Genomic DNA, 24891 nt, shown 5'->3' with positions numbered 1-24891 from the left:
CCTGCTGATACTCTTTCTAAATGTTCTAGGCGACAGTCTGTTCCTCATCTCTTCACCTCTGGTGGCTGCTGGCATTCTTTGTCCAGATCACTCCAATCTCTGTCCCCATGGTCACATTGCCCTCTCCTTTCTGTCTGTCTTTGTTGCCTCTTCCTTCCTCTGCCTTCCTTATAAGGATACATGTGATTGCTTTTAGGGCCCAACCAGATAATACAGGATAAGCCCCCTATGTCAAAATCCTTAACTTAATCATATCTGCAAAGACTCTTTTTCCAAATAACGTAATGTTTTCAGGTTCGAGGGATTAGGATCTGATAGCTTTGGAGGCCATTATTCAACCTACTACAAGGAACTTCACATCATTTCATCCCCAACCTTGAACCTTTCTGTATAGCACTTTTGTATTTTCCTCATTGCTACTGTGATCCAGCTGGTGGTGAGTCACAGAAAGGAAAAATGGACCCCACCTTCTTTGAAAAACTATAGGACCAAACACATTAGATGGAAGAATTGTAACAAGCGGGGACAGTGAGATGGTAAATAATATTCTGGTGAAAAGTACCACCCCCCAATTTTGTGCTTTCAATTGTAGAATCCTGCTCTGTTGAATGCCTTCCTTTGAAAGCATCTCTCAGTTTTTACTTTGAAATATAGATTTGGTTACTCATTCAGAAATTGCCACCTCACATGTTGCAATCAAGACCTTGTCTGTCGTTGTTGCCCACTACAAAGTTTTATTAGCCCTGGAGAGAATTTACTGCTCTGCTCCCGCTGTGGGCTTCCTGCCATGGTGTGTGAACCTGAGATGAAAACCACTTGATGTATGGTTGGCAGGTAATAGACTTCTCTCACCCAGACTGATAAGTCGTTACTGGCCCTTCCATTCAATAACTCTGAGCAGGGTCCCAGCTTGCACTTAGTCTGAGAGATGAGAGACTGGGATGGAGGGAATGGAAGATTCTTTTCTCAAATGCTGCTCAGGCTTATACATACTACTTGGTAGTAGATGGGAACAATGGCAGGGGTCGTGGGGCTGGTTGTTGAATGATTGAACACTTAGTCTCAAAGGTGGTAGTACATGTGAGCTGTGATTTAGAAATAGGACAAAGGGATTCTTGGATTTAGGCAAAACTTCCAAATGAAAATAGTGAAGTGAGGCTCCTGCAAAGCAAAGTTGTGTGTGTGTGTGTGTGTGTGTGTGTGTGTGTATGAGAGAGAGAGACAGAGAAAGAGAAAGAGAGAGACAGACTAAGACTTAGGAGAAAAGGAAGAGTTCCAAATGCCCTGGCAAGGGAATCTAATGTATTGGCAGATTTTGATCCCTTTCCAAGTCATGCAATGCTTCTTAAACTGAAGTCTATAGAGAGACACAGAGGGCTTCACATATTCTCAATTAGAGAAACTCTGACTTAAAGTATAGTGCAGAACCTTAGCCTGGTATCTTAATCTCTCCCTAATCTAGCTCCATCTGGCTCTCTTATAAGAGCCTACTTTTCATTCCTCCCACCGTTTTTCCAGGCAAATTGGACTAGTCAGAATTCCCCAGACTTCTCACATTGGCAACTGCACAGATCACATTCCTCCTCTAAAATGTCATTCTACCTTTCCCTTCTCTTCCCATGGCCCCTCCCCCACAGCATCCCCCTAACAGAGTTTCAAGCTCTGCTTCCCCTCTGCCAGGTACCAGGTTCCTGGGCACTCAAGCTCACTTTTCCCCAGAATTTCTGCAGTGTGTAAGCTTTGAAAAGTGCCTTCTTGGGTATCCTGCTGCTCTGTATTGTTTATTTTATTTGTCTTCTCTTTTGGGTAGCATATTTGGCTCTAAGATTTTGTGTCTCTTCTCCTATGACACATCTCTCAAAACCCAGAATGCTTATTGTAAATAAACAAAAAGTATCCCCAAGATGATAGATGCTATTGGGAACCCACTCATCTCTTTTCTATCAATCTAAAACTCTGGCACAATGCTGGCCCCACCCCTTCCTGCTAAAATTGCCTGTGACCACCATGTTATTGGGGGCTGATACGGGGAGTAGGGGGGGGGGAGAAGAGATAGTGAAGAGAGAGAATCTGTGAGGAAATAGGAAGGGTAAGGGGCCAGAGAGGAGCTTGTGGTGGGAGGGCTTCTAGAAAATACTTCCAAGAACAGCAGAGCTCGATGTTCACTTGGATCTTATTGTAAAACATCCTCCAACTCAGCATCAAACCTCCAGTTACGTCTGTTGCACAAATGTGTTGTATGAGTATATTTTTATGTAGAAATGAAGGCAAGAAGACTGATTTTCATATTTGAATCAATTGAAGTGAAGCAATCATGAGTAGAAGCCAGAAGCTTCCTACAAAGGTAAAAATCACATCGTAAGCACTGAAAATATTTGTAGAAATGTGGGTTGGTGATATGATATTGCAGCCAGTATTCTCTAGACCTCCTGGAGATGAGAGACCTAAGGTGACATTTTCAGAGATCCAAGGGATCTGGGGGCTAAGCGAAGGAAAAAAGACATGACCACAAGGTGGCAGCAGCACACACTGGCCTGGTTGGGCTCTCCAAGGACAGGCTTGCCTGGGCATGTCCCTCAGGGCAGGCATTTGTTCAGAGGCTAATGCCTGGAGGCAGCAAGTATGAAGAGGAGGAGGGCATGGGACCTTTGAGGAAAAGAGGGATCTAAGTGATGTGGCTCAACAGCATGGGGGGAGTCTCTGGGTCAGAAAGCTGTGAAGGGCATGGGGTGCTTTGCTGGCCCCTTTGTTTTTTGTTCGTTTGTTTTTTGGTTTTCGTTTTGTTTTTATATGAAATTTACTGTCAAATTGGTTTCCATACAACACCCAGTGCTCATCCCAACTGGTGCCCTCCTCAGTGCCCATCACCCACCCTCCCATCCCTCCCACCTCCCATCAACCCTCAATTTATTCTCAGTTTTTAAGAGTCTCTTATGGTTTGGCTCCCTCCCTCTCTAACTTTTTTTTTTCTTCCCCTCCCCCATGGTCTTCTGTTAAGTTTCTCAGGATCCACATAAGAGTGAAAACATGGCATCTGTCTTTCTCTGCCTGACTTACTTCACTTAGCATAACACTCTCCAGTTCCATCCACATTGCTACAAAAGGCCATATTTCATTCTTTCTCATCGCCGTATTATTCTATGCCATTCTTCTCACTGCCAATAGTATTCCATTGTGTATATAAACCACAATTTATCCATTCATCAGTTGTTGGACATTTAGGCTCTTTCCATAATTTGGCTGTTGTTGAAAGTGCTGCTATAAACATTGGGGTACAAGTGCCCCTATGCCTCAGTACTCCTGTATTTACCCTTGGGTAAATTCCTAGCAGTGCTATTGCTGGGCCATAGGGTACATCTATTTTTAATTTGTGAGGAATCTCCACACTGTTTTCCAGAGTGGCTGCACTCCTTTGGAAGACCATGTGATTCTTGATCTTGGGGTTGTGAGTTTGAGCCTCATGTTGGGTGTAGAGATTAGTTTAAAAAAAAAAAACAAAACACTTAAAAAGAGGGGCACCTGGTTGGTTCTGTCAGTTGAGGGTCCATCCAGCCCTTGATTTCTGCTCAGGATCCCAGGGTCGTGGAATCAAGCTCGGTGTCTGCCTTGTCAGGCTCTTCACTAATCTTAGAGCCTGCTTGGGATTCTCTGTCTCTCTCCCTTTGCCTCCCCCGGGGGCCCCCCCCCCCCCCCCCCCCCCCCCACTTGTGGTTTATTTCTCTCTAAACAAAAAAAAAAAAAAAAAACACTTAGAGAAAGCTCTGAAGGGCAGCAGTAGCTTGGGGTCTTTATAGCCCTGGACTTATTTTATCTATGCTACAGATGTTGAGTGCAGCTTCAGGGGAATGCAAAGTAGGCAATCTCTAAGTGGCTAAAAATCTGCTTATTAAAATAATTTTATGTGTAAAAATGTGTCTCAGCCTATAGTAAAAAATTATACATCCTAGGAGTCAATACACAGAGGGCATCTTTGGTTTATATAATAGGCATCTCACACATATACACTCTTACAGGATGGGAGTCATGCCATATATGGTGTTTTGTAGCTTTCACAATAATCTATTAAGCATTTCTCAATGTCACTAAAATTTCTTCTAGAACATTATATTTAATAGCTTCTTGTCATCATGAGCTTTTCCTATGATTTACCACAACCCCGGTTCAAATGTTTTTCTGCAGGTAGCCTAATGTTTCTAACGTCACCCTACAGATCTGTAGTGATGGAACCCAGAGCTCTTTTCCCCCAAACCTGGTTTGGATTCTTAGCTCTACTGAGTCAGTGGTTGAGCTGGGGAATCATCAAATGATTTTTGAGAATAATGTTAGGAAGAGGAGATTTCATCCAGATTAAAAAATATTTATTTACACAATTATTTATTTGGTATGTATTTAACAATGTGATTAATGGGCTAAGCTTGCAGATAACATTTTGGTCAAAAAACAATTGTGCTCATTAAGGAAGCATATTATGCAAAGAGCACTCCATCATATGGGGTCCCTAAAGAAAACTTGTTTTGAGGTAAATAACAGACCCCATCTCATTAATTACAGTTATCAACCATACCAAATCACCATGCACAAAGTACTTAAACAGATAGTAGCTTGATGATGAATGGCATTTCCCGTTTCAAATGATGTAAGTAAAATGCTATTTAAAATCTTGACATTCTCTTGCAAAGAGTAGGTGAGCTCGAGAAGGTGGCACAATGACAATGTGACTCCCACGTTGCTCATTGTGTGTCTGTGTGCATGTGTGGAGTGTGGTGGAGGAGCCTTTGAACAGCACGATGTGTTCTAAGAGCAGAATGAGATCAAACAACCTGCCTCCTGCACTTCTGAGGCAGTTGCACTGTGCAGGACATGGCCTTTGGGTTCTTCCGCCTCTGTGACCACCTGTGCAACAAAGGCTGCTTGATCCTAAAGGTCCGGGGGCGGGGGGGTAAGGAAACAAGATGAGGTTTGTTGAATAATCAGTGGCAAGCGGTTTATGAGATGCTCATCATGTGGAATCCCCAAAATAATCTTGTAAATTGTGTGTCTCCAATGTTCACATTAGATACCATGCCTCACACATATTTTACCAGATATCTACTAGATCCTGGCTGAACCATACATGAACCTAGATCTGAAGTCCTTGCAAAAATATGTGCTATTGCTATAAGATTGTATAGAGAATGTCATTTTCCAGGAGAGTCCATCAAAACCACTGTGTCCTTGATTCTTTTCCACCATCTCATCTATATACCTTTCCTTTTCTCTCTCTCTCTTTTTGGTTTTGCACTTCTGTCTCCTTCATTCTGCTCCTTGCCTGCCCTATGAGGTTACTGAGGTAGGTACATAAACATACATATGCTTTTCCTGTATTTTCCATATATCTCTGCTCCTAAAATGCCCATTTTGTACCATCCAAGATAGTAACTAGTGTTAATGATGAGAGTTACCCATGGCTCCGTGTTACTGATGGATAATAACATCCTACAGTTTCTACCAAAGGAGTAATGTCTAATGGTAGATATCTCGACAACATGCAGGTTGATAAAGCTGGGTGACTTCTGATAGGCACTTTGTCTCGGCTCAGAGTATAACAGTTGAGAGCAAGAGTTTTGGAGTCACTTGGATCTAAACTCTGGTCTGGACTTCCCAACTTACTCCCCTTTTCACTTTTGGCCATTTACTTTACTCTCTCTGTCTCATTTTCCTCCAGGGAAAAATGAAGGTGATAATAGTGTTTACCTCCTAAGCTTGTATAGGATTAAATGACATACTACATACAACTTCCTTAGCAAAGTGTATATGACACCGAGCTCTCAAGAAATTGACTACTATAAAAATAAATATGTACAAACTATTTTCTGCTGGATCTACCTGTATGTTAGGCCAACATTCTAAACATTCTAAACAACATTCTAAACACACTGTACAGTGTTTACTCATCACCAATTATGTACATTGTATGGCTGGAGACACTATAAGGAAAAGGGCCCTAGGTAGTTTCAGTACTTTGCTTCCCATTAGCTTATGGCTTACTTAGTAACAATAAGAAATAGATACAAGAATTTATGTGTTTCCTTATTATGTCTGTCTTTCTGATAAGAAATTATCAAGCCTTCATTTAAAATGACATCATTTTTGCAAATGGCATATTGTATAAAGGGTTAGTATCCACAATCTATAAAGAACTTATCAAGCTCAACACTCAAAAAAAAAAAAAAATCCAGTGAAGAAATGGGCAGAAGACACAAATAGACACTTTCCAAAGAACCTCCAGAATCCAAATGGCTAACAGACATATGAAAAAATGCTCAACATCACTCATTATCAGTTAAATACTAATCAAAACCATGATGAGATACCACCTCACACCTGTCAGAATGGCTAAAATTAACGACTCAGGAAACAACAGATGTTGGCGAGGATGTGGAGAAAGGGGGACCCTTTTGCACTGTTGATGGGAATGCAAATTGGTTCAGCCACTCTGCAAAACAGTGTGGAGGCTCCTCACAAAATTAAAAATAGAACTACCCTATGACCTAGCAATACCTAGCACTGCTAGGTATTTATCCAAAGGGTACAGGAGTGCTGATTAAAAGGGGCACGTGCACCCCAATGTTTATATAGCACTATCAACAATAGCCAAATTATGGAAAGAGCCTGAATGTCCATTGACTGATGAATAAAGAAGATGTGGTACATATATATGATGGAATATAACTTGGTGATGAAAATTAAATCTTGACTTTTGCAATGTGGATAAACTAGAGTGTATTATGCTAAGCAAAATAAGTCAGTCAAAGAAAAACAAATATCATATGATTTCACTCATGTGGAATTTAGGAAACAAAGCAGATGAACATAGGAGAAGGGAAGCAAAAATAAGACAAAAACAGAGAGGGAGGCAAACCATAAGAGACTCTTAAATACAAAGAACAAAAAGAGTTGCTGGAGGGGAGGTGGGTGGGGGGGATGGGCTAAATGGGTGATGGACATTAAGGAGGGCACTTGTTGGGATTGAGCACTGGATATTACATGTAAGTGGTGAAACTGGGTTCTGCTCCTGAAATCAATACTACACTGTGTGTTAACTAACTTGAATTTAAAGAAATAAATTTTAAAAAATAACATAAAATGACATCAATGCCACAAAGTACTCCCCATCCTTAAAAAGGAAATCAGCCAGTATTTACTGAGGACCTCTTCAGTGCTCAGGCCTATGCCAATCTAGGGAATAGAGGTGGGCTCCCAGGAAACCATGAGTTTTCTTTTCCTCAACATAACTGTGAACTTCTCAGCCTTAAACTGAATTCTAAGTCACATTCTTTTATTTATTTTTTCTCTAAATACATGTTCTCTGTGGACTTGTCCACTTGGATCTCACTTTGTCCCTACCTTTCATCATTTGTGTCTTGAGTCCTTTTTATCTTGGCATCCTGCTCAATAGCCAAAGAGTCTTACAACCAAGTTAACATTCTCTCCTAAGGGAAGTATACAACTCCTCTAGGTTCTAGAATTCACAACAAGGAAACAGTTGCTAAGTAAGGGATGCTTTAAAAAATTAGAGATCTACTAAAATGGCTAAAATTAAAAAGCTTGATGATGCCAAGTGTTAGAAAAGACAGGGAATAACAGAATAAATGCTCATACATTTCTGAAGAGAATGTAAAATTGTACAGCCACCTCAGAAAACAGTTTGGCAGTTTCTTTGTTAACATATACTTACCATACAACCCAACAGTGATACTTCCAGTATTTTACTCAAGTGAAATGAAAACTATGTTGATACAAATACTTATATATTAATTTTCATATCATCTTTATATATAATAGCTCCAAACTAGAAACAACCTATATGTCTGTCAACAAATATGCATGATATGTGCATCTGATGGAATACTATTCAGTGTTCCTGGATGGCTCAGTCAGTTGAGGGTCCAACTATTGGTTTTGGCTCAGGTCATGATCCCAGGGTCTTGGGATCGACTCCCATGCTGAGCATGGAGCCTACTTAAGATTCTCTCTCTCTCTCCCTCTGCCCCTCTCCTTCACTTTCTCTCTCTGTCTCTCTCTCTCAAAAAAAACACAAAAACAAAAACAACTAAACAGATGAATCTCAGCATTCTGCTGAGCTACACAAGCCCACCTCAGAATGCAAACTGTATGATTCTATGTAAAGAAGATTATTTAAAAAAAAAAACAAATGAAAATATAGTGACAGAAGTTAAATTAGTGATTGTCTGGCAGCAAGAATGAGAGGAGCATGGAGGTGGAGTGCAAGGGAACGTTTTGGGTGATGGAAACAGTCTGTATCCTGATTATGATGGTAGTTACAAAGGCATACAAAATTTTCAAACTCTTTGAATGTACAGTTAAAATGAATGTTTGCTTAACACAGCATATATCTTATATCTTATATCTTAAATATAAAATGATGATTTAAAAATGATGATTGAAGGGTTGCCTGGGTGGCTCAGTCGGTTAAGTGCCCGACTTCAGCTCAGGTCATGATCTCACTGTTTGTGAGTTCGAGCCCCGCGTGGGGCTCTGTGCTGACAGCTTGGAACCTGCTTCAGATTCTGTCTCCTTCTCTCTCTGCCCCTCCCCGACTTGTGCTCTGTCTCTATCAAAAATAAATAAATGTAAAAAATAAAATAAAAATAAAACAATTTAAAAATGATGATTGAGGGGCACCTGGGTGGCTCAGTCGGTTAAGCATCCGACTTCAGCTCAGGTCACGATCTCGCGGTCTGTGAGTTCGAGCCCTGCATCGGGTTCTGGGCTGATGGCTCGGAGCCTGGAGCCTGCTTCAGATTCTGTGTCTCCCTCTCTCTCTGCCCCTCCCCCGTTCATGCTTTCTCTCTGTCTCAAAAATAAATAAAACGTTAAAAAAAATTAAAAATGATGATTGAAATAATAAAAGGAAGGGAGAGATTTCAGTTGTCACAAAACAAAGATCCCCAGAGACATAACTGCATTGCACGTGAATCTATTCAGTGTTAAATAGACATACTTTTTCATTCACTCATTTATTCAACCATCTATTAAGCACTGACTAGAATCTAGGTCAAGTGTTGGGTACACAGCCTCCAGAGATCAAAGACAACTTTGTAACTACAACACATTTAGTTTTGACAAATAGACTAACTGGAAAATGGCTGCCATGTAGGGGCTCAACTGGGAGGACCATTGAAGGTCCTTGGGATGGGGCGAGGTTTGATCTGAGTATTGGGAAGAGAAGGAGTATAGATGCTCTAGGTAAAGGGAACAGCAGGTGCAGAGCCATGACAGGATGGTTCCTGTGTCTAAAGTGAAGAATGCAGATGTGTGGAAGGTGGCCAGTGAGGAGCAGAAAAGTGAGTGTGGGTCTTGTGATGAAGGACGTTGTGTTTTGGCCTATTTTCTGTTGGGTGTAAATGAAGGATTTTAGGCAGGAGAATGGCATGAATTAATTATAGTTTACAACAGTCATGCTAGCCTCAGTGTAGTGTATCAATTAAAGGGGTCAAGAATGAGCAGGGAGACCAGTTAGGGAATTGCTAAAGTAATGGAGTAGTGGTGGCAGGAATGAGTCAGTGGGACATTTTGGGGATTGGTCCTGGCTGGCTCTTTGTAATATCTAGCAAACATCTTCTGGCTCCACGTGGTGTTGCCTTTTTATTTTGTTTGCTTTTTGTTTTTAGTGTGTGTTTTGTTTTGCCAGGGGCATTTGGTGCTTACCCATATCCCGTGTGCTTTGTGAAGCCTGGCCTATCTTCCATGCTTCTCCTTTCCTTTTATCTTGTCCTAGACACAAGATAAGGGAATGGCATGGTTTTCTTTAAGTTTTACAAGAACTGTGAGTCCTATTTGATTTCTCGTCTGAAAGGAGCACTGCCAGGGATGATCTCCCTCACTGATGCAAAGAAATTAAGATTCAGTCACTGCCTTCAAGAACATTTACAATGGAAAGTATACTTGAGGCACTGTGTGGCTCAGTTGGTTAAGTATCCAACTCTTGATTTTGGTTCAGGTCATGATGTCATGGTTGTGAGATTGAGCCCCACATAGAGCTTAGTGCTGGGTTCCACACGCTGACCATGGAGCCTGCTTAGAATTCTCTCTCTCTCTCTCTCTCTCTCTCTCTCTCTCTCTCTCTCTCTGCCCCTCTTACCCCATCAAAATAAGTAATGTTTTTAAAAAGTATACTTTCTCAATTAACTAATATTTACTGCGTGTCTGCTCTGTGTCCCATGCTGTCTGAGGTGCTGGTGAGTGTGCTAGTTGGCCTGATGGATTATCCAAAAACTCCCCTGCAGGCACACCCTACTCCCCACCACATGATTATTGTTCTTTGTACAAAGGTCTATGGAGATTCTTGAAAATATAAAAGATAGTGTCTGCTCCCACCTGACACATATTTTTGAAGAGAAGAAAACATGGCTACAATGTAAGGCAAAATGAGAAAAGCAATGTAAAAGAGGGAGGAGGAGGTCGGTGAAGTATTATAAGGAGAGTGCTCACCCAGGCAAGGGTGGTGTGGCTGGTATGGCTGTTCCATGCAGAGGAAAAAAAAATCTCCTGGAGGCCATGTGAGCACCTCCAATGAGCTGTCATGTGCTGGGAATACCAAGTTGAAGAGCAGGCCCTGCCTGCAGAGAGTCCTTTTCTTGTGGAATCAGAGTTTGCCTAAAATAATTTCAGAAGAGCCCTGCATGTCATTGAGCCTTTGTAAGTTCAACGCTCCATGTTAGCCTGGAAGTTCCAGTGTGGCGGCCCGATCATTCAGCTTCTTGCACATCCTGTCTCCCATGTATTGAACGTGGTGGCATTGTAGAAGGTGATGTTAGAATAGGCAACATTTTCTTGGACATAATTCAGAAAACATGAACTGTAAAAGGCGTTCAGGGCTTCCCCATTTGGAGAGAACATGTGTGGAGATCCCTGCAGATACATCATTCCTTTGGAAACCTGGTTCCTTCATTCACCTTTTATCCCTCCTGTTGGCAACCTCTTAAACTCACAGTCCTGACCTACTGAACTTTGTCGTAAAAGCAGGAACTAAATATCCACATTGAAGACAGATCAGATACAAAGCTCCATGTGTTTCTGAAGTCTAATTTCTGGTATATATCAAGATGTCATATAATTAAAAATTTCTAAAGTCAGGACACGACAGTCTAGAGAAAACACACTGTCAGAAAGAAAGCACTCAGAGGCTCACACACCCTCCTGCTACCCAAAAAGAAACACCTGCCACATTGCAGATACATGGGACATATTTCGTGTGTGTGGGACCAGTAACACAAATACCGTTTAGAGGAGGGAAGCAATAAAAACAGTACATTAATATTTTAAATGTTGGTAAAAAAGCATAGCTGGGTGAGGAGTAAATGCTTAAGAACTTCCCCTTAATAAAAACGACATTCTCGGTTATATGACCCACAGCAAGTCGGCTTCAGCTGCATTTTTATTTAGCAATTTGTGTTTGGTGTTTTCTCTTGGAGATGCTCCCCTATTGCATTTTATGGCATGCTTTACATAAATTGCAAGGAGGATTGGGGTGTAAAGCTGTCAATTCCCAGCAGCTCATAAACTAATGAATTTAAATTTTAAATGGGAGATTTTAAAACATGTGGGGGCTGTTTTCATTATCTGATGGTATGTATCTCCAATGATAAGTGGCAGTCCATAAACACTGGGGATGGCTCCTTTCAGAAACTTGTGATAAGAAAATTCTCTCCTCCCTCCCTCTTTCCTTTCTCACTTTGTTCATTTCCTGTAAAATATCAAACTCCAATGAATTTCACCTTTCCCAACGACATGATATAAGTTGTTTTAAAAATTGACTTGAGGGGCGCCTGGGTGGCGCAGTCGGTTAAGCGTCCGACTTCAGCCAGGTCACGATCTCGCGGTCCGGGAGTTCGAGCCCCGCGTCAGGCTCTGGGCTGATGGCTCAGAGCCTGGAGCCTGTTTCCGATTCTGTGTCTCCCTCTCTCTCTGACCCTCCCCCGTTCATGCTCTGTGTCTCTCTGTCCCAAAAATAAATAAACGTTGAAAAAAAAATTTAAAAATAAAAAATAAAAAAAAAATTGACTTGAAAAAGAAAAAAAAATTATTTGAACCAGAGAAACTTTATTCAGCCTCAAATCTCTTTCCTACTACCCTTTATTTTTTGATACCACATTGCTCTTTTTTCTACTCTTCATGCAAGTCACTACTCCCCTGAGACGGCAGACAGACAAGCAGACATGCACACACCCCTTTGTAAACCATCAACATGGCCAAGTTAACCTGTATGGAAGCCCTTTCAAAGTGAAGAAAAAAAATAAGTCCACATTTGAAAATCTTTTAGGCCCCTGCTACATTACAAGTCAACTAGCCTTATGGAAAATGGTTAAGGAAGAAAAACCAAAAGCACTAACCAAACACTGTCATCTGATGATCAGAGAAATGCACTCTTTTTTTTGCTCCTTCTTGCAATACTTTCTTCCACATTCCTATCCCTTCTGTAACAAGTGAAGATTGCAACCAGATCTAAGACAGGGAATATATGAAGTTTCTATGAAACTCTATGTCTGATATTTGTTTGTTTCTATTATGTTCATATTTTATTGTTTTGGGATCTGGCTGTAGGAATTTAGGTACATTTCTCCTCAGGGTTCCAGTGGATGGTTGGTCTGAAGATTTAGTCTAAGCATCAAACCAAATGGAATTATTTTCTGTGTCATGTTTTATAACCTGATGCCATTTTGTTCTAGTTCATTAATTTTAGAGAATTAATGGGATGTCTTTAATAGTTCACAAAGTTTTTGGAAGTTTTGTTTTCTTGTTTTGTGTTCTTTTAAATTTATATAAATGACACAGCAGAATCAGCCTTAGCTTCTATGACTTTGTTTCCCCAGTACCAATACAGTAATAGCAGAGCTCATAATATGTCCTTCATATTGTTTTATTGAAACATCAAATAAATAAAACACAGAAAATCCCACAAAACAACGTACAGACTACAGAAGAAATTAAAAAGATTTGCCAGAAAGACTTTATGGCCTCTTGTTTCCATTGTCCAGAGGCCATTGCTTGTTACTTTCAGGCTCTTGGGTCAGCGTTGGGCATGTGAGTTCACAGGCCAGTGACTTCATATAAGATAGTAGTCTATTTGGATTAGGTCCAGGAGTGTTTTAAAATTCAAAAATTGTAGATGAATTTTTTTTTTTACAAAAAAATATTTCTATTTCCAAACAAGGGGGAAAAAAGAGAGATTGAAAGAATCTTTATTAGATGACCAGAATATGGTCTTTCTACCAACATCAAATTGTCCTCTTCTAGGTTATCTTCTACTTTGAAATCACTTTTAAGCAATGGAGTTTCCACTGGGTCACTGGAAGACAATTGGATGGTCTAACCAATATCTTAGATCACTTCCAGCGCAGGGTGTGTGTGGAGGGCTGTAACAGACTGTGTGCTATGTTTTGTTTTTTCACTAGGAAGGTAACTTCCCATGCTACTGATTAATTGCACTATAATTATTATGGGGTTATTCCTACCTTATAGAGAAGAGAGGGAATAGCTTCTCTGGGGAAGTGTTTTGACTTTTCTATCACTGAAGAAATGTCCAGGTTTTCCACCCCATCTTTCTTTTTGATCTCATGTGAGAAACATACTTAGAACTTGGCCTTTTAAGACATGATTTGCCTTGATTCTCTGGAATTCTTTAGCGTTAATAAATCAGGGCTGTGCAGTCACTGACAGAATTTGACTTGATGTATACCCTAAGGTCCCACCTGTAACAAAGTATCTTCTCTTGCAAGTAGACATTGGAAATTTTAAAAGTAGTTTGATTGGTATTTTGAAATTCCCAAATCAGAATGTATGTGGACAGAGGAATTTGGTTGACAAAACACCCATTTGACATACTAGGTGCTATTAACTACTTCTACAATTTGCTTTGCACCCGCACTAGCAAGCTGAGAATGAGCCTTTGAGGTTGTGGATCACAGATATGTACAAAAGAGAAATCCAACCAATGGACTTTTAGTGGTTACCCACATGGCTTAGGACCAGACAGAATATGGGGCCTGGAAATTCCAAGTATCTGTAGCCAATCTGAATGTATTGGCTAAATGTCTGGAGAGAAAGGCAAGGTCAGAGAATCATTAAAGAAGAAATAGTCCCTGAATTCTCTTCCTTTCTGGAGAGGAAATACAAGACATGGAAGAGTCATTCTTAGCTCTGTCAGAGTCACCAGCTATGCTAGTTTTTAGTTCTATATCTGTATAACACAATGTGGTGTCTTTAGAGTAAGGGACCTTGCTCCTTCTCACTTCCTATATTATACCAGACTTCTTCACCAAAATCTGCACTGTATGTTTTCATTGTGGTAAAAGGCAATAAGTTTATGAATTGTTAATATTCCTGTCAAGGTATTACAAGAATACATTACTTTGTGAGGTATGTAGGACTGCCAACAGTAGGATGAAAAGTGTATCATAATCTCAAAATAGTAAATGCTAGTTCTGTGGCTTTCTTGCAGAGAGGTGATGTGTCTTGGTGAGACAAGAGAACAATTGTAGAAGAGAGTTTATATGCAGATTTCTACTGGTTCTCCTCTCTGTGCCAATCCAATCTCCTGGGCTTTCCTTGGATCACATCTATAAATACCTTCTAAGGTGGACTCACATTTCCAAGGACAAGATGAAGATCTCTTTCTTTGCCCTTAATCTATGGTTTGTAATGGGGTTTAGGAGCAAGCCAGATGGGAATGGCAGGAAAAAATGATAGGTAGACATAGGAAAATAGGAGAAATAAAATCACAGAACCAGAAGGCAGAAAGGCGCCCTATTCATCTGGTTGAAATACCTCCCAGTGCTAGAACTGTTTCTCTGACATCTCTGATAGATGTGTCCTCTGTTAGACATTTTCATTAACCCAGGGTACCTACAATAGTTTTTTGGTTTGTTTTTATTCTTTTGTAGGCAGTATATTTCTTTGTTGGGGAACGTTAATTGTTAGAAAGTCCCCTTTTTTATCTGTGATTGACTCCCAATCACTCTTTTAGGAATATCCAACCCATTGGGTCTGGTTCATTATACATAACAGCCCTTTCTAAGAACGGGAATAGAATCACAACTCGTGGAATTTGTCAAAGACTGCTTCTGGGATTATAAAATGTATTTATTATGTTGCTTAAGGAATTAGTTAAAAATGGAAGAATATCTAGAAAAATCATGCTTTTCACACAATTCTGAGTCAGTGTAGAACAATGCTGCATGGAGTACATTAACTAATCAAGAAACTTTCTAGCTGGTTTGGTGTATTTTGCTAACTCATTGGTTAGCAGTTCCTGAGGCATTTATGTAAGTGACCAAAGGACATGATGAGGAGAAGAATTACCATATTTTGAATCCACTTGTGATGTTCTGTGATATTTGGCTGCAGGAGTGAAGATGAAGAACTTGAACTGGTCAACTGTTTGACCACCAAAGTGACATCTCCAGGTGAAGTTTTCAGAAGAGTTGGGGTCCTGAGAGAAGCAGATAGTAATATCTGAGTGGTGGTTGTAAAGATATTTGAGGGATACATTGAGGTCAAATTACAGTAGACCTTAAATGCCAGGAAAGGAATTCAGATATATTTTTATGAGTGGGGAGAAGCTATTGATCATTACAAATGATCTGAGGTAACCAGTATCCCCCCAAATCTCAGCGTCATGATGCAATCATAATTTTCTCATTCACACTCCATGACGAATATAGTTTGGCCGGGGCTATGTTCAGCATAGCTACTCGGGGACCCAGTGTAGTCACATGTCCTTCTTGACATGCATTTCCCAAAATCAAGGAGAGAAGAGAATATGGTGAATGATACTGACTTCTAGAACTTCCTTCTGAAAGTGGCAAACGACTCTTTTATTCACATTTTATTGGCCAAGGCAGGTTACAATAGTGTGCCCAACTGAGAGGGGGCAAGAGCATCCTATCTTACCATGTGTGCCAAAAGAGAACACAAATATTTTAGAACAGCTGTAAAAGCCTTCACTCCAGAGCACAAGAGAGAAATGATGATTAAAAAGGCCAGTAGTGGCACACAGGGAAGTTTTCTGAGCCACGCATCATGCTTGAGTTCAAAGGCTGGATGATTTTGAAACGGCACAATTTGTTTAAACTTGTAGAGGATTTACTAAAGGCATTATTTCCCACACACATGTTTTGTTTTGTTTTTGTGTTTGTTTGTTTGTTTGCACCTGGTTTGTCTGTGGATCTTTCTTTAAGCTCTCAGGTTGCACTTGTATTGATGAATTACCTGGGAGGTATGTGGAGAGGAGTCTCTCATGAATAGGCACAGGGCTCTCTCCTTCTGTTGGTTTTGCTCAATATTTTTATTAATGATTTGGATTAAAGAGAGTAAAAAGGAGGTGGGAAGGAGGTAGTGTTGATTAAATCTACATGAGGCGAAGAGCTGGGAGAGAGATTGAACTCAATAAACACAGAATTCAAAGCGATCTTGATGGGAAATATAGGCCTACAGTTAAACTTAAGAGGAAAAAAAATAGCTCTTTATGTTGATGTTTCTTAAATCACCTGTATGTGCAGAGGTTTGTGAATATCTGACTTGAAATCAATGATTCTAAATCCTTCCCAGAGCTCTTAGCTTGTTGCAAGCAATATAAGCCAATAGTGTGATCTGGCTATCTAAAAAAGCAATACTCACTTGATAAATGAATTTGACCCAGATGGCACACAGATTCTGGAATTAGTGGATGCTCCAAAAACATATATTAAACAAAAACACCTATCAAGGAAATGAATGAGTGAATTTAAAGAAAGATAATTGTTGCCTGGCTTTCTGAAAGTAGCACACATACTTGGCAGTTCCCTCCCTCTCTAGGAGAGACCCAGGATTGTTCTAAATAACCCAAAACCTCACATGGACATAGACATTTCTATTTGTACTTATTTGAACTTCCTAAAAAAGCAAAATGCTCAGGGATAATAAGCCGGCTAATGAGATGGTAAACTGAAGGTCATTATAAGACCCAATTAATATGATGCAGAAATTCTTGATCAGAATCTTGACTATTTAGACATCCCCCTGTGGTATGTGGAATCATCATCTGGGGGGCAGCAGCACAGTGTGGGCAAGAGGAATCTGACTTAGGAATCAAGCAATTAGGCTTTGGTTCTGGCCGTACAGCATTTACTAGCCTTAAGACCCTGGACAAGGTAACCCCTCGAAGATAAGTTACTAACCTAACCCCAGCCTACTTAGGTTATTATGTTTCTTCATCTCTAGGTAAAGCTCAGCATCAGTGGGCAGGGTGAGGCTTGTCCTGCCAACCTCCCAGAGCTGTGGTGGACACCATGTGAGAGAAAGTACACAAAAGCATTGGGTAAATCGTGAAGCATTTTATAAAGATACGAAGCGTTATGGTAACATTTTCCAAATGACCTCAAGAAACTGATTTGGTTGTACAATGTAAACATAGTACTCGGAGGCCAGGATTACCAGCATTTCTATCAGAGACTTTTCAAAATAAATGCAGTGACTCAAAAGTGTTTCCAGATGATGCCTTCAGGATTACTAACAGAGCAGCTATTAGGAAGCAGTCAGACCTATTGGCCCATGCCCTAATCCTATTATAAGGCAGACCAGACACCACTTATTTTGCTACGTCAACCTTCCTTTGGCTGATACCAATAACTGTTAGGCCCATTATAAAAGGCACTCTGAACATTTGCGAAGACATTTACAGTGAGTCTTCAACCACAGCCCTGCAAACTCTCTTCAGGGTGTAGACACATCTGGGTTTGGCTGACTATGTATATCTTGAAGTGTGTATAGAAATTATAAAACTGAAAGCCTAAATGCTATAAGTATATGGGTACTATGTGCTTCTTTTTTTTTTTTATTTATTTTTTTATTTTTTTTAAATTTTTTTTTCAACATTTATTTATTTTGGGGACAGAGAGAGACAGAGCATGAATGGGGGAGGGGCAGAGAGAGAGAGGGAGACACAGAATCGGAAACAGGCTCCAGGCTCTGAGCCATCAGCCCAGAGCCTGACGCGGGGCTCGAACTCCCGGACCGCGAGATCGTGACCTGGCTGAAGTCGGTCGCTTAACCGACTGCGCCACCCAGGCGCCCCGGTACTATGTGCTTCTTGTGGGGGCACAGAACATCAATGAATGACACATATCAAATTGAATATTGGGCAGTGAGAAAACAGGGAGAAAAGGCTAGGGATATAATATATGCCTATTTCCAGTAAGAAGCCCAGGTCTAGGCTAGTTACAAGGAAATGGGTCAAATCTGGAAGTTTAACAGAATCATAATTCATATGTATATGGGCAGACCTCCTTAAGTATCAATGAAAGTCTCTGTGCAGGCAAGTCTGATACTATCTATCTTTCCTTCCCGTTGAGAATGGCCTTCCTGGTGGAGGCAGGTTCCCCAGCATCTACGGGCTGCTCTTGATGTGGTCAGGCCTGTCAACTGCAGGGAAAATGGAAGTGCACCAAACATTAATGTAAACATGTAAATTGCCTGAGGGTTTTATTAAAATGTGGATTTTTTTCATTAGATGTGGACTGAGGCCTTCTATCTCATTCATAATGAGCTCCAAGACTGGTTCATAATCCACTTGGAGTGGAAGCCTGCTTACTTCCAGTCCTGCCATAGAAATAGGAGATAGTTACTCTCTGTGTTTCTCTGTTTCCATAGCCATTTTGGTACAACTGAAAATAATTACGGAATTTTAACAAGGAAGAATGTGAGTAGGCTGAAGCAAGTATTAATCACTTCAGACCCATTGACCGCAAGTTCTCAGGGGCAGTGGGCTATAAGTTAGGAGACCCTTCTTGTCCGTAGAATTTCTCAGTTCTTGCTGGGACTCTGCTATTCCAGCATCATTATAACTTTTAAACTCAGAATGTACCACTGAATTCAGAAAACCTCACTGTTCATGATGTCATCATCCTTCTATCACTTTCTTGGAGGAGAAATAAAGTCCCATTTAAGCTAAAGTTGATATGCACAATCAATAATGTTTGTCATTATTTAGGGCTCACTATATATTATGTGTTTCACTGATATCATTCTGTTTAACCCACATATTAATCCTACAAAGTAGATACTATAATTATCAATATTTTATAGACAAGGATCTAAGCCAAATGCCAAAGCCCAACCTCTGAACCACATTGCTTACCTCCTTCTTGGTGATGGTCAGGCCACTTTTTTAACCTATGGATTTTTTGTTCGCTTACTGGTTATTTTTACACAAACTCAAATGAAGGAATCAGAATATATTTGTAGAATTATTGGGAGTAGAAATATTCATTCAGCAAGCCCATACTGTATCTGTCTTAGACCCTTGAGCTGCTGTAACACAAAACCACAAATTGCATATTTTATAAAAAAAAAAAACAAAAACAAAAAACAGCAATTAATTGCCCACCATTCTGGAGGGTGGAAGTCTGAGATCATGGCAGCAGGAAGGTCAGGTGAGAGCCCTTTCTCTGGTTCATAGCCAATGTCTTCTTGCTTTGTCATCACATGGTAGAAGGGGCTAGGGAGTTTTCTGGAATCCCTTTATAAGCAGCACTAATCCTGTTCCTAAGGGCTCCACTTTTGGGGGTTGGAATTTCACCATAAGAATTTTGGAGGGATACAGACTTTCAGACCATAGCAATATATTTAAATATAAGCTATTGTATTTGGAATAAATGGAATACAGCTTTTTGCTTGTTTTTGTTTTTAAGAAAAGAAAATGTCTGTCTGCCTTGAGAAAGTGTTTGGGCCCTTATTTTGATTTTGTTTTAAATCAGGAACAAGGTTATTTACACATAGATACTCAATTGGTGTTTGTTCAATTGAGGGATAAAATAAAGAAGAAAGACTAAAACGTGAAGTATTTGAGCAAAGCAAGGGCTGTCATTTGGGTCATCTTATCTTCAGAAGAAGAAAGCAAAAAACAAACATGCTGGCAGCATCCTGAAATGTTGTCTGCCTTAAATTGTTCTCAACTGACACCTGTAATTCTTCTGTTAATGCTGTTAATGCTCTTTTGCCTTTGGGCACAGTTTCTGTGCATATGATATCCCCACCTATGCTTGGAGATTTACAATGGGCAACAGCAAATTCTGAGATGTAGAGCAGTAAACAAAAACAAAAAACAACACACACACACACACACACACACACACACACGTATTCACACACACCATATTAACCCAACTTTCCCAGTCTGATTTGACCACAGAAACATTCTTCCAAGAGAGACTACTTACCCTTTCCTGGAGGGCGATGAAATGTTCTTTAGGAAAAATGCTTTTGGAGTAGGTATGTTCTTAATTGTTTTTCCCAAACTTGATTTTCCTAGTATTGGACTCCTCTAAATTTAGAACCTCATAGTATGCACCAGTTTTAAACTTTTCTCTCCTTGAATCTTGGGAACTTAGTCTGAAAAAGAAGAACTGAATGCCAAAGACCATGCATTTCTCACTTTCACAGTTGGCTTCCCTGGGTGTCAAGAAAAGGAGATGCCAGCAAAGCCAACACCTTGGCCAAATGTCGCCTGGAGCCTCAGCATCTCATCCCCTCTTTGTGCGCCTGTCCCAGCAGCCCCCTTTGCATTTCTTAGTGTTCTTGGACCTGCATACTAACCTTGGTCTCCCAAGCTAACCTCTTTTTGGTACTACCAAGATATGCACACAGACACTTCATTTTAAGGATTTCATTTCTTTTGACCACAGTAAAACAGAGAAGAAATAATGAAATGGAAAAAAAGGGGGGGAGGGGGAATTCTTGTAGAAGTGCCCTGATCTGCAGTTTCTGACTGATACATAGGGAGAGCAACCTTTGGCTCTGCCCATCGCTTTTATTATGAGTGTGTTGCCAGCGACCAACCACCCCACTCCTCTTCTTCTTTGTCATCAGACCTTGCCTTAGGGAAGCGCTAAGGAAGACTTTCCCCAAACCTTTATGTGATCTTTACCACATGAACAAGGTGGTTCCTTTTTGTCAAGCAAGGTGAGTGGATCTCAGGGACTCTCCCAGCTAGGGACTTTGATTTCCCTAGACCTCTGCCTCAATCAGGAATGATGCCCTTGAGCATTTTCAGTTACCCAAAGTGTTAAAATGTTGGTGCATGACAAAACATTGCTGATCTATAGGGACCTTCCCTGTGTCCCAAGCAGAGGTTTGTCCAATTGTAACTTAGAGGTTGACATGTAGAGATAGTGGTGATCATAGTGGAGAAAGAAAGGAAGTTTTCTGCATGTAAATATGTGCATTTTGCTTGTTGAACACACATTCAGTGTATGTGCATGTGTGCATTTGCACCTGCTCAGTGTGCTTGTATAGGCCATATGGCCAAGGAGAGAGGGATTAACTAGAGAGCTAAAGAATGAACAGTCTCCCTGCCTCCTGCTACTGCTGTTACCATCGTAGGAGTATTATACAGGGATCGCAGGGGTGTCTGAGACTGAACAAGTCTGAGAAGGGGTGCCTTTGGTAATAACTTGAAAGCTAGCCATTGTGAATTTGTTCTTAGATCCAGACCATGAAGGTTCTTATGAAATATATTATGTGTGGCTCATAGGGCTCTCTCCAAATTGGATGAAGCTGTGTGTTCAGTTCTCAAACCTTACCCTATGTGGTATATGTTTGTGTGTCAGTATAAGCTCAAAGTAGCTAAAGAACAAGGTTATATAGGAAAAGCCTTCTTTATTGTCAGAGATATGAAAAGGTGGAATTGACAGCTCTGTGAAGCTGACAGTATCCATGTATAGGATAAATGACTCCTTGACATGAATATAGTAGAGGTAATGCAAACATCAGATAATAAATTGACCTTTTAAGGTCTTTCCCAAAGCGAGGATCTGTATTTTACTTCTCTCTTCTTGAGGTGCTCTTTTTCAGTCAACTCCTTTACATTGCATTCCCAGGATAAGATGAATAGGATGTCACTAATGGTCACAGGAAAAGTTATCTGCAGAGAATATTTTAAAGTGAAAAGTATGGCTTTGTTTTAAATGCTGGCTATATTTTGTATCTTCACAGAGCTCAGGAATTCTATTAACATGTATGAGTGGCATAGAAGTATAATCTCATCTAAACTTCAGTATTACACTCCAAGTAGCTTCAAAGGTTTGATTAAACATACTTATAATAATTAGATTCAAAGCTTTTGGAATTCCAGCAGGTTTCTTTTTTTTTTTTTTTTTTTTTTTTTTGAAAGATTCAGCACCTAATAAAGTAAAATAAATTGCAAGGCTCTTGGTCAGTGAATAAGCACTTTTGTTGCTTAGAGCTTCAATTTATCCATAGGACTTGTTACTATTAGACTTGTTTTCTAGCTTCCTTTGAAGGTTTAAGGGCCATTGTCCACCCACACATCAGATTTAGTCACAGGCTGTTATGAAAAGAAATAATTATTTTTCCAAGGTCTGCAGGACCAGATTCAATTTTGGAAAACTAGCTGGTATAATGGTTTGTGCCCTACCCTATCTGTCAAAAACACTAAGATGTGTGGAGTGAGGGAGGTTGCAACAATAAGTGGAGGAGCTGGTGATAGCTGCAGGGGTTTGGGCTAGAGTCAGCATGCTACTCCCTGTCAACAGTCTGGGGTACACCAAGCTACAACTGGATACCTGGGCTAGTGCAAGGACAGGGTCCTGGGGACCATGCAGGATTAGGGCAGGGGTTTACACCAGGGACATTAGAAGGAGATGCCAAAAGAGCAGTAACAGCCTCCTCAGCCTTACATCAGCTGTGAGGGGATGGAGTGAGAGCAGGGAAGGAGCTAAGCGTAGCAGATGTCAGGGGCAGTAGAAAAATGAAGGGCAAAATAGGGTTTAAGATGTGCCTGATGGTCACCATAAAGTACTGGACCCATGGAACAAAAATAGTCATGTGGTTTAAAGAAGCACATATGGACAATACAGGACAGATCCTAATTGATTTTTACAAAATTTCTCCAAAACAGGATCCTCTCACCATCCAAATTGTTGTTTTGAGTTGAATTTTTATTATAATAACAATGTATAGTTAGACATACCCCAATGTTTGTTACCTTTATTTTTCAAATCAAGAAGTTCTTGGCATTCAGGAATGGGTCTAATTCATTTTTGTGTCTCTAGCAAACGCCATGAATCCTCATTAGTAATAGTGGTATGTGTGCACACACACATGCACAAATTATGGTTCACCCTGCATTGGAATGACCATCCCATTGGCTGGAGTCTCCTTTAGTGGAGTCCCCAGAACCCTTTCTACCTCAGGCTTCTGGTCACTGGAGACAATTAGGCAATGGCTTCTTAGAACCAGGCAGTTCAGCATTCACAAGACTGCATAGGTGCAGATAAATGTTGCATTACAAAGACTTGTTGGAGGAAAGAGCTTGCATTTCTCATCAACAGAAGTGCAAGAGAAACCTCCCTTTGTTTTGAAAACAGTATTCTAAACTCCGTAGAAGAAAACCAGGCATGCATCTATCACCCTCAATGTCCTCCTCCCCTTGATCCTGAGGCTTTCTCATATTGTTTGCCATGTGTGTGTAATCAAGGATTCTGGGTGTATTTTCTTTAGAGATGAAATGTTTAAGGCAAAACAAAACAAAACAAAACAAAACAAAACAAAAAAACCAAAAAAAAAAAAAAAACAACTAGCATTGACAATTTAGTACCTGTTTAGAGACATGAGAAAAGAACTGGTAAGGGCTTGATATCATTTCATCATCTATCTATCTATCTGTGTATCTTTTTACCATGGTGGACTATCCATTCTACCCCACTAACCTTTCCAGGAATACAAGAGCACAGCTATGGTTACAAATTGCTTAATCATCAGTCAAGGAAACAATAGCAGCCACCTCTTACTGGCCTTGCTGTTGTCAAGATCTTTCATTAAGGAGATTGTCTCTTCTTCTCTAGCTCTTACTGTCACTACAGCTGCTATCCCATCCAGAGATTCTCTTGCAGGGTACAAGGTTAATTTAGAGGTTTTAGGGGACAGGAAGGAAGGGCCAGAGAACCTATTTTTAAAATTAAATCTTCATTGAATTATGCCCATCTATATTTTATGAACCCTGATTTAAAATGCTAACATTAAAGACAATATATGCATATGTTATACATTATTCTTGAAGGAATTGTGTCAATGCATATGGTTGTCAGAAACCATAGATACACTAAAGACAAACTCTGATAAGATCATTTTTTTTTCTACCAGTTTTACTATTTACTAGGTGATTTGACGTCCAGAAAAAAAAAGCTCATGAGATCTTGGCTTGCATTCTTAAGAACAAGGTATACAGAACAGAAGAGGAAGTCCTTGCCTAGTTATAGTAAATGGAAACATTGTGTTCACATATGGATACAGCTATTAAAGAAAGAAACTGAGAAATGGGGACATTACCAGAAGATATTGAGAAGAAGTGAGAACTGATTAGAAATTATCTCTTGTTAGAATAGATTGAAACAACTAAAATCCTTCATCCTAGAGATGAGTTTCCTTGGGAGAACCATGTCAAATACCTTTGAACACATAAAAGCCTAGCATGTGGATGAGAGATTGAGTATATTTTATGGGATCTCAGAGGGTGGAAAAAGTTGCACCCAACTTTTGTGGTACCCAAAATACAGACTTCAGATTAAGTGTAAAGAACTTTCATTAGAGTCATCCAGACTTCATATACGGGTACATCCATTACAGTAACAGTAGCCAAGCTTAGATTTACACTCTCTTCTTCAGAAAACCTGTTTGATCAAAATGCTATCTGGGGACCATCTGCTACAGAATCACAGTGGAAGTCAAGAGAGAAGGTAGACATCACTATCCTTGGGCCAAACCCCAGACTTACTGAATCGGAGTTATAGGGCTCAATGCCTTGGAATCTTCATTGTAAGCCTTTACTGATGC

General features: G+C 40.2%; 1 protein-coding gene and 1 long non-coding RNA gene across 6 annotated transcripts in view; one reads left to right on the top strand and one right to left on the bottom strand.

Annotated features, from left to right (window-relative positions):
- CTNNA2 (catenin alpha 2) overlaps nucleotides 1–24891 on the top strand; it is a 1118632-nt gene that overhangs the window by 551028 nt on the left and 542713 nt on the right. The window lies entirely within an intron of this gene.
- Nucleotides 4338–7971, bottom strand: LOC121019189 (uncharacterized). The gene is made up of 2 exons (XR_005785494.1): nucleotides 7387–7971; nucleotides 4338–4917 (listed from the first exon to the last, which is right to left on the bottom strand). It is a non-coding gene; the product is annotated as an uncharacterized LOC121019189 (long non-coding RNA).

This window comes from Herpailurus yagouaroundi, unplaced genomic scaffold (genome assembly GCF_014898765.1).
Source record: "Herpailurus yagouaroundi ecotype Mexico unplaced genomic scaffold, PumYag 221, whole genome shotgun sequence".
Classification (NCBI taxonomy): domain Eukaryota; kingdom Metazoa; phylum Chordata; class Mammalia; order Carnivora; family Felidae; genus Herpailurus; species Herpailurus yagouaroundi.
The sequence above is the reverse complement of the archived record's forward strand: the minus strand, read 5'-3'. Positions and strand labels throughout refer to the sequence as shown.